This window comes from Somniosus microcephalus, unplaced genomic scaffold (genome assembly GCF_052327205.1).
Source record: "Somniosus microcephalus isolate GS21.2 unplaced genomic scaffold, FLI_Smic_1.0 unresolved_chr1, whole genome shotgun sequence".
In the NCBI taxonomy this organism is placed as follows: domain Eukaryota; kingdom Metazoa; phylum Chordata; class Chondrichthyes; order Squaliformes; family Somniosidae; genus Somniosus; species Somniosus microcephalus.
The window spans coordinates 23,226,399-23,236,251 of record NW_028225179.1 but is presented as its reverse complement, the minus strand read 5'-3'; the positions used below and the strand labels follow the sequence as shown (position 1 = coordinate 23,236,251).

General features: G+C 48.8%; 1 non-coding gene across 1 annotated transcript; it reads left to right on the top strand.

The window, feature by feature from the left end:
• The first annotated feature begins 9,485 nt into the window (after positions 1–9,485).
• trnat-agu (transfer RNA threonine (anticodon AGU)) lies at positions 9,486–9,559 on the top strand. Its single transcript has one exon. It is a non-coding gene; the product is annotated as a tRNA-Thr (tRNA).
• The last annotated feature ends 294 nt before the right edge of the window (positions 9,560–9,853 follow it).

Genomic DNA, 9,853 nt, shown 5'->3' with positions numbered 1-9,853 from the left:
GGCACACGCATGCACATTTGACGCAAGGCGTCATGTAAGGGCTCTTGCACCATGGGGGGCATGAGATGATCACTCAGGGCATCACGCAAGGGCTCCTCCACCATGGGGGGCATGAGATGATCACTCAGGGCATCATGTAACATAACTTCCCCTCCTATCCCCTGCAGTCCAAGCTGGCGAGGATTGGCAAAGACCAGCGTCGCACCGGTGGAGGACCTCCACAAGTGGTCACTCTCACGGATCTCGAGGAGAGAGTCCACCAGGTTCTTGGAGGACGTCTGAGTGGTCCTGTAACCACTGCAGCTGCCGACCCCTTTGTCGACAGCGATGGTAAGGTTCTCAACTTTTACAACTGTTTCCTTCCACTTGTTCCCCCCGCCAGCATGCTTTCTCACTGAGGACCCATGTCATAGCCTTGCCGCAATCTGGCATCCCTTGCTGCAAAGCTGTCCTTTTGCTAAAGCGCCCCCCGCGTCCGAGAATGGCCTTGGAACGCTCCATCCAACTGTCACTAATAGTGCCAGGTGGAAAGGTTGCGGGCGCCACCGAATATCCAGTCCGGGGCGCCCAAAAGGCATTGCACACTGAAATGACATCATGATCTGCCTGCGCCCGCGGGCGCACGCAAAGAGTTAGCAACTGCGCTAAAAGAATGCTCAATATGGGAGGTGGCGCTATATTCACTGCTCCCGACCAAAAATTGTGTAACGCCCCAATTCTCGGGCTCTTTAGGCGCTAATTGCTGGCGCTACCAATCGAATTTCGAGCTGTTTTATATATATAGACTTGCTGAAGTGCCCAGCGGTGCCGAGGCTTTTTCGAGGGCATGTTGTTGTTGGAAGAAAGAGAGAGAGCGACTGGGGGGAAGAGAGGGAGCGACTGGGGGAAGAGAGAGAGCGACAGGGGGAAGAGAGAGAGCGACTGGGGGGAAGAGAGAGAGCGACTGGGGGGAAGAGAGAGAGAGACTGGGGGGAAGAGAGGGCGGGGAGGGCAGGGAGGGGGAGGGAGGGCAGGGAGGGTGAGGGAGGGCAGGGGGGGAGGGAGGGCAGGGGGGAGGGAGGGCAGGGGGGGAGGGGTGGGGGAGGAAGGAGGGTGGGAGGGGGCGAGGAGGGGGGGAGGAGGGGGGGAGGAGTGGGGACGGAGGGGGGAGGAGGGGGGAGGAGGGGGGAGGGGAGAGCAGGGGGGGAGAGAAGGGGGTCGAGGAGGGGGGAAGGAGTGGGGGAGAGGAGGCGGGAGAGAAGGGGGGCGAGGAGGGGGCAGGGAATGGGGGAGAGAAGGGGGGTGAGAAGGGGAGAGAAGGGAGGAGCGGGGGAGAGAAGGGAGGGAGAGAAGGGGGGAGGGGGGGAGGGGGGGAGAGGGGTGGAGAGAAGGGGGGAGAGGGGGAGAGAATGGGGGGAGGGGGGGAGAGAAGGGGGGAGGGGGGAGATGGGGAGAGAGACAGAGGGAAGGAGAGAGAGAGGGCGAGTCGCCCGCGGCCGCAAATGGAGCCAAGCCCCGAGAACAGGCGTGAGTCGGCTTGAGGCTGAGAGACGGCCACGCCCGGTTGCCGGGGTTACCCTTCCCCCCTTCCGAGCCCCCGTCCTCCCGAGCACCGACCGCGCGGCCCCGCCCCGCACTCCCGAGAGCCCCGCTCTCCAAGCCCCGCCCGCCCCGCACACCCGAGAGCCTCGCTCTCCGAGCCCCAGCCGCCCCGCCCCGCACTCCTGAGAGCCCCGCTCTCTGAGCCCCACCCACCCCGCCCCGCACTCCCGAGAGCCCCGCTCTCCGAGCCCCGGCCACCCCGCCCTGCACTCCTGAGAGCCCCGCTCTCCGAACCCCGCCCCCCCCCCCGCCAAGCCGGCTTGAAGTCCACCGATTGTAGCTGTGAGAGGCGGCCGGCGGGCCTGGTTGCCGGGGTAACCCTTCCCGCTCACCAAGCCCCGCCCGAGATTCGCACACCCGAGAGCCCCGCCCCCCCCCCCCGCTCGATCCGAGCGGGGAACAGAGAGAGACGCCGCGTCTCAGCAGCTCCTGCTGCGCACGCACCCTGACCCTCGTGACACTCGTGGCTGACGCCGTTGCCCCGGGTAACGTGACACGGGCGGGGGAGGTGGTGGTGGGGTGAAGAGCTTAGCAGAAGCCGTGGGACAATTACCTAGCTCGGGCCTGGCTGGGCAAGAAAGGCCCAGGCTTTGAGGCCTAAAAAACAGGGGAAAGGTAGGAAAAAGAATCTTCAGGTTAGAGAAAATATTTACAAATTAATTAAGTTTTTTTAAAAACAATTTAATAAAAGCAGTTTTAATTTGCTGGAAATGTATATTTGAAAAGAAAGACGCAGAAAGCAGGAAAAAGAATGGAAGCAAGATGACGGCTACTCACCTCGGTTCAGAACGATAAGACCAGCCCACACATGCACCGATTGGTCGACCATCATGTCACCAAAGCGTAGGATTGGTCAATTGTCCCGTCACTCGACCGTAGGAGGGCCCGGCCGCATGCGCCAGCAACCCGGCGTACGATTGGTTGACCTCGAGGTCACTCTGTCGCTAATGAGCGGATAATGAGATGCTAATGAGCGGAATGTTGAAGGTTTTTTGGATACTGCGGGCGCGATTTTCGTCCGGCCGAAACGTAAATACGCTTACCAGCGTTTCGGAAAGGTAAGCTTTGTTTCGACGTAACGCACGCGTAGGTACGCTCTATAACTTTCGAGCGCATAGCCTGACAGACGCACACGTGAGGACAGACAGACAGAAGGACAGACAGACAGAAGGACAGACAGACAGAAGGACAGACAGACAGAAAGAAGTATCCGTTTATATATATAGATAGATGATAGATAAAGCACCTTGAGGTGCAATGATGGAGTTTGTGACGTCAAATTAAAAGGCAGCAATTTGGAAACACGTTGGCGTCTCAATTTCTTTTTGCACATAATAGAACAGGAATCTTTCAAGATGGACTATTGTATTTTCTGCATCACAATAAAACATATCTTGTTATAAATGCTGGCTCATTAGCTCCCCAGTGTCAGAGGAAGGATGACCTGATCTCCTCATTTATTTCATGTAAGACCCAAACACAGGGTAATCATTCAGAATCACCTCACAGATTGGCACAGATATAAACAAAGCGGGAGATACAGATAGCAATGGGACACATGGCGGAATAGACAAGAGAACTGGAGAAATAAAAAACGGCCTGAGGCTCCAGAAGACAGTGACCGGTAGCTGATAGACATCAGTGAGTGAAGGCGAACACACGGATCGGGTTTCGGCCCCAGGGCTGAGCTGGTCATAAGCGTCTGTCTAATAAACAGGTAGCTCCTGGGTTCGACTCCCAGCGGGGCCTTTTTTTTCTTAATGAAATAGCTACAGTCTTTTAAATGTAACTGGGGCTGCTCTAGTTACCATTCTGGATGAAGGCTCCAGGCGCTGCAGGTCGGGCTCGAATTCCACTGCTTCCTAATTTCTGGCGGTGCTCATTTTGGCCTTCACCAGAAATCCATCTTTTCTAAGCAATGCCGTGCGTTACTTTATTGTGATCAGAGCAAAGCTCCAGCAGTTGATGTGTGGCACTATGAGCCTATAGTGTTTCGTACTCTGCATTGTGGCAGCCGCACCCTTGGTTCGAATCTGAATTACCGTACTGATTTTTCTTCCTTCCACAATCTTTCTTTTACTTTACTCCTTCAATTTCACTGTAACTTTCCTGCGGTATTACCTTAATCTAATTTTCACTTTCTCCTACTTAAACCGCTAAGTGTGCTCCTCTAAAACTGCTGTTCCTGGGGCACATGCCCCATTCGCCCCAATCTGAGTTGGTGCTTTGAAACCACTTGATACATTTAGACCCGCGGGACCGCTCGACAATCAAGCTCTGCGAAAGCAGGGCCTGCCTTTGGAACCAAAGCAGCCCGATTGGACAAGAAAATTCAATCGGAAATCAAGTGAACTGCGGAGGCTAACTGAAGAACTGGGTTTTATTTACCTGGTAGTTGGCTCTTTTCCCTGAACACTTGAGTAGCGTGAGCGACGGGAAGCACCACATAGCCGCTGATGAAGGGAGAAATATGCAATTTTGGCAAACTTGTTATCAAAAAGGATAATGGACGCTCAGGAGTTATCAAGGAGAGTAATGGACACTGCGGATGCACCAGACAGTGTAAGGGACGCTCTGGATGTAGCAGACAGTTTAGGGGACGCTCCGGATTTACCAGACAGTGTAAGGGACGCTCCGGATGTATCAGATAGGATACGGGATGCTCCAGATGTACCAGACAGGGTAAGTTACCCTCCCGGTGTACCAGACAGTGTAAGGGATGCTAGGGATGTGTCAGGTACGGTAAGCGACACTCCATCAGTACCAGACACGGTAAGGGATGCTCAAGAAATTCTAGAGCGGGTAAGGCACTCTCAGGGCTTATCAGACAGGGGAAGTGCCGCTCAGGCGTTATCAGAGAGGCTGATGGATGCAGAGTTATTACTTTCTATACCTCATATTTTAAAATTATCAATAAAAGCAAAAGTTGAAGGCGAATGTAACAGATGGTCTGCCGTGTCCCACGTGGGGGCAATGAGAAGGTAGAATGGGGCCGGACTGGACAATTGAAGCGCTCAGAAATACATTTAAAACTGACACAGATTCCCCTAACCAATACATTAATAAATAATACAGATACATCTAAATACATTTGTAACAAACAGGTGTAAAAACGTTTACATGTAAGACAATAGCAACTCACAAACACATTTGTATCTAATATCGCCAAACACAAATTTACTTAGAACCATCAGAGGCGATTGTTTGCTAAATAAATTACTTTAATTGATTGTCTTTAAAGCCATGATATTTACATGGCAGTTTGCATTGACCTTCCTCCAAAGCCGCTGGAGATTGTTGGAGAATGATTTGGGCCCTGATCGATTGTTTGTTAGGCCAATTGGCACAAGTTTTGAGCGCAAGTCCAATATTACAAGTCGACGATAAAAAGGGGCTCACGTGGGACCATTCCAAAATTTCAATCTGCAATCCCCAAATCGAGATTCACACCCCTAGACTTAAGAGCCACTCTGTCTAGAATACAGTCCCAAAAATGAAATGGATTTGTCATGTATTGTCCATTGCATTTTGACTGATTCAGGTAAGCAGAGTATTGGAGACAGCAGCTTTACATTCCCAATGATCTGTCACGTGTGCCCGCAGTTCCATTCCCGTTCCAGGCCCTCCTTTTACCGTCGGTGACTTGCCCGGAATGTGCTTGGAGAAGTGTTAGAATCGCAGCACAGCCCTTCCCACTGTCGCTTCCTCTAAATCTCCGTCCAGGATTTTCACCAGTGCAAGATTCATTAGCTTGAGCTACTGCTTAATTTGTTCTCGGCATTAACTGTGCTGATCCTTTAACTTGTCCCACGACACGGTATCTCCAAATTTGTCGATTGCATCTCGAGGGCATTTTTCATATGTAAACCTGTAACATCTGCTACAGGAGAAAGATTCAATTTCAGCGGTTCCAACAACAATGAGTCGATCGATATCAACCTCGACCATCCTCACCTACATGCTACCGATGCAAATCTCTGCGTTCATCTGTTTCAGTGATATCTTGTTTCGCAGCGATGGGCAGTTTACGCTCTCTGAGGCTGCAATCGCTGCTGTCTGCCAGCAGCGGGCGCTTGGAGAGAGCGGGGCCGGACAGGTGGCCTGAACTTCGCTGCTGTCGCGGGCCTCACTCACTCCGGGAGCTGGGGAACAGCAAACAAACTCATGGGTTTGTTGCCGCGTCTGAAATGCGGCTCCGAACTGTTGCTATTAACAGAGGCAGCGCTGCAGGATCCTGTAATGATCTCTCACACTTTCGGTGTCTCCCGACAATGGCCTGTGAAGAAAAGCCCGCGAAAGTGAGTTTGAATACTCACTGAACCTCCGGTCTCACCGTTCTCGACACTGGCCTGTGAATAAAAGATCGCGAAAGTTAGTTTAAATACTCACTGAACCTTCACTCTCACCGCTCCCGACAAACTCAATTTCAATTCAATTCAATTCAAATCGCTTTATTGGCATGACAACTTACATCTTATATTGCCAAAGCATCGGAAAACATTCATGTTTGTTCACAAAAATACAGATCTATCCATACAGTGTATAAACAGATATATCCCTGAGTGATATATCCCTGAGCTTATAAATATACTTTCATATAATTTATATATACTCTTTTCTTATATTTAGTGGTTGTCCCTCTGTTTATGGCAAGCTGTAACATAGAGTGCCGCTAGTGTTACGCAATTTCTCTCTTCCCCTAGTAGGTATGGGAGGTTTTGGTCGTCATTCAAATTTCTGAATTCCGGGCATATTTTTGTGAATTTTGTGCAGAAATTCTCCCTTATGCCCTGATATTTTCTACAAGCTGTGAGGAAGTGCATCTCTGTCTCCACCACTCCCTGACTGCAGTGAGAGCATATCCTGTCCTCTCTTGGTAGCCGGGTTTGCCTGTGTCTACCTTTTTCGATCGCCAGGCTATGTTCACTAAGTCTGTACATTGTCAAGGTTTTTCTCAGTTTGCTATCCTTTACCATGGTCAGGTAATCAGCCATGTTGTATTGTCTGTTTAGGGCCAAGTAGCAATTGAGTTTGCTTTGGGTTTTTGTTGTTTCTGTCCAATATGACAGATATTTTTCCTTTTGCTTAGCGACGATTGTGTTGGGTCGAATTCTTTGTGTTACACTGTCACTGTCCTGGGGCTCCCTATCACCATATCCCTTGATGCCCTGACTAGGCAGAAATCTACCGACTTCTGCTTTGAATATACCCAATGACTGAGCCTCCACACCCCTCTGGGGTAAAGATTTCCAAAGATTTACCTACCACTGTCTGAAGAAATGTCTTCACATCTCAGCCCTGAATGGCCTACCCTTTATCCTGAGACTGTGGCCCCTGGTTCTAGACTCCCCAGTCAAGGGAAACACCCTCCCAGCATCTACCCTATCAAGCCCTGTAATAATTGTGTATGCTTCAATAAGATCTCCTCTCATTCTTCGGAATTCAAGAGAATACAGGCCTAGTTTACTCAATCTACTCTTATACGACAGTCCTGCCATCTCAGGAATTAATCTCATAAAACGTCGTTGCACTCCCTCTATGACAATTATACCCTTCCTTAGGAAAGGAGACCAAAATTGTACACAGTACTCCAGGTGTGGCCTCACCAAGGGCCTATATAATTGGAGTAAGACTTCCTTACTCCTTTACTCAAATCCTCTTGTAATGAAGGCCAGCATACCATTTGCCTTGCTAGTGGTTTGCTGCACTTGCACATTCACATGCAGTGACCCATATACAAGGACACCCAAGCCCCTTTTAACCATCTGCATTCCCCAATTTTTCACCATTTAGGAAATACTCTGCCATTCTGTTTTTTCTACCAAAGTGGATAACATCACATTTATCCACATTATATTCCATCTGCCATGTTCTCGCCCACTCACTGAGCCTGTCGAGATCCCCTTGAAGCTTCTTCACTTCCTTTTCACAGCGGACACTGCCACCTAGCTTTGTATCATCAGCAAATTTTTAAATGATACATTTAATTCCCTCATCCAAATCATTGATATAGACTGTGAATAGCTGGGGCCCGAGCACCGATCCTCGTGGTGCCCCACTATTCACAACCTGCCATCCTGAAAAAGACCCGCTCATTCCTACTCTTTGTTTTCTGTCTGTTAACCAGTCTAAAGCCCGTGTAGATTGGTGTTCGCTCTCAGCTTCTCCCATCGATGTGAAAATGAAACAGGAGGAGGCGAGGATTGCCCCAAACAGCAGAGCTGGGCACTGACTCTATTTCTATTGCTGCAGGAGATGTTCTGTTCCTCTAAAGATTCCTCTCACCATTAAAACGCCTGTTTTAACTCACAGTCATTAAATGGGTGGTTTTATTATATTTTGGAGAGTTTCCATCAAATAGATTTCAATAAATCTGCAAGAAGACGAGGTTAGGACTGGAACTGATAAGATGTCGATCACACAGTTAACATCAAAGACAGGCTCCTTGTCCAATGAGGCAGGAAACCGCGAAAAAGGAGGATGGAAATGAAGCAAGGAGGGATGAATGTGAGAAAGGGGAAGGAGCTCTCGATTCCATCTTCTGTCCATTAGAGCTGTGTGAAATATTTCTTTGAGAAAGTGGGAGAATTTTAACAAACAGGGAGAGAAAACATTGTCTAAGTTGGGGATTAACATTTTCAGGCCACGTATCTTCCAACTGGATTAACAGTCCTGAGACTTTAACGACTCACCAACCTCGATCAACATTATCCAAAAGGAGGCATCCAAAAATCCCTTTTATTTCAGTATTTCTGTTTCCAAACCGTATAAACCACCTTTAATAAAGTCCCTTTACCACATGTCCTGCCCGTGCTCACAGATTGAGAATGTGGAAAATGTGGAGCTTGCTTCTGGAAGCAAACGGATTTACATATTGACCTCACAGCTTCGGCACTTCTGGGACTGAACTCCTGCTTTAAAGAACATAATTGCCGTTTTCTTACGATATACTGAACACAGGCTGATTTTCTGGCGGTTATTAGTTGAAGACTTGTGGAATGTCTCCAGGCCGAGGAAAGTGGTTCTATTAAAATGTTAGAGCGCGTCTGGGATTTGAATCCAGTACCTCTTGCATTTTAATTGATGTGAATTCCCAAAACATGAACCACACTCCGAGAGCAAAGAGCTGCTAATCTTGCACTGCGTGCTTAATCTCGGCCATGATAATTTCGCATATTAAAGCAGATATTTTAGATCAGAGACAGCGTGAAATCTCATATATTGCTCAAATGCATCAATGTGTGAATATGACATTAAATGTGTTTCAATACAGTGGGGGGATTTATAGCAGATTCGGGGCCAGTGGATTCCAAGGTGATGTTAACTGTGGCTGTCTTGCCTCCCTCTCCCCTGCCGCCGGTTTTTAAACCTTGTTTTAAATCTGCTGCTCTGCTGGGCCAGTGCATTCCACAGTCTCACAACCCTTTCTACAAATACCCTTTCACTGCTTGACTTCTCTGTTTATTAGTTATGAATCACCTTGAGGTGCAATGGTGGCTTTTGTGACATCAGATTAAAAGGCAGCCTATTGGAAACACGTTGGGGTCACAGTTACTTTTGCACAGAATTGAAACTGAATCTTTCAAGATGGAATATTGTATTTGCTGCATCACAATAAACAATATCTTGTTGTAACTGTTGGCTTAATAGTTCTCCAGTGTCTGAGGAAGAATTGTCTGATACCCTCACTTATTCATATAAGACACAAACATAGGATAATCATTCAGAATCACCTCACAGATTGACACTGAGATAAATTAAGTGGGAGATACAGACAGCAATGGGACACATGGCGGAATGGACAAGAGAGCTGGAGAAATAAGAAACGGCCTGAGAGTCCAGAAGACAGTGACTGGTAGCTGATAGACATCAGTAAGTGGGGGCGAGAAATTGTGTCAGCATTTGGCCCCGTGGCTTAGCTGGTTAAAGCGTCTGTCTAGTAAACAGAAGATCCTGGGTTCGATTCCCAGCGGAGCCTTTCTTAATGAATCTCTAGGGGTGAGTTTCTTTTAATGTGAAAAGGCTCAAATTCTTTTAAATGTAACTGTGGCTGCACTAGTTCCCATTCTGCATGAAGGTCCAAGTCGTTTCGAGGCCTGGGTCGAATTTCACCGCTTCTGAATTTCTGGCTGTGCTGATTTTGGCCTCTTCACCAAAACTCCTTGTTCCCTATGCAGTGCAGTGCGTTACTTGGTTGTGGTCAAAGCAAGCATCAGTAGTTGATGTGTGGTGCCGTGATTGTGTGGTGATTAATACTCTGCGTTTTGGCCGC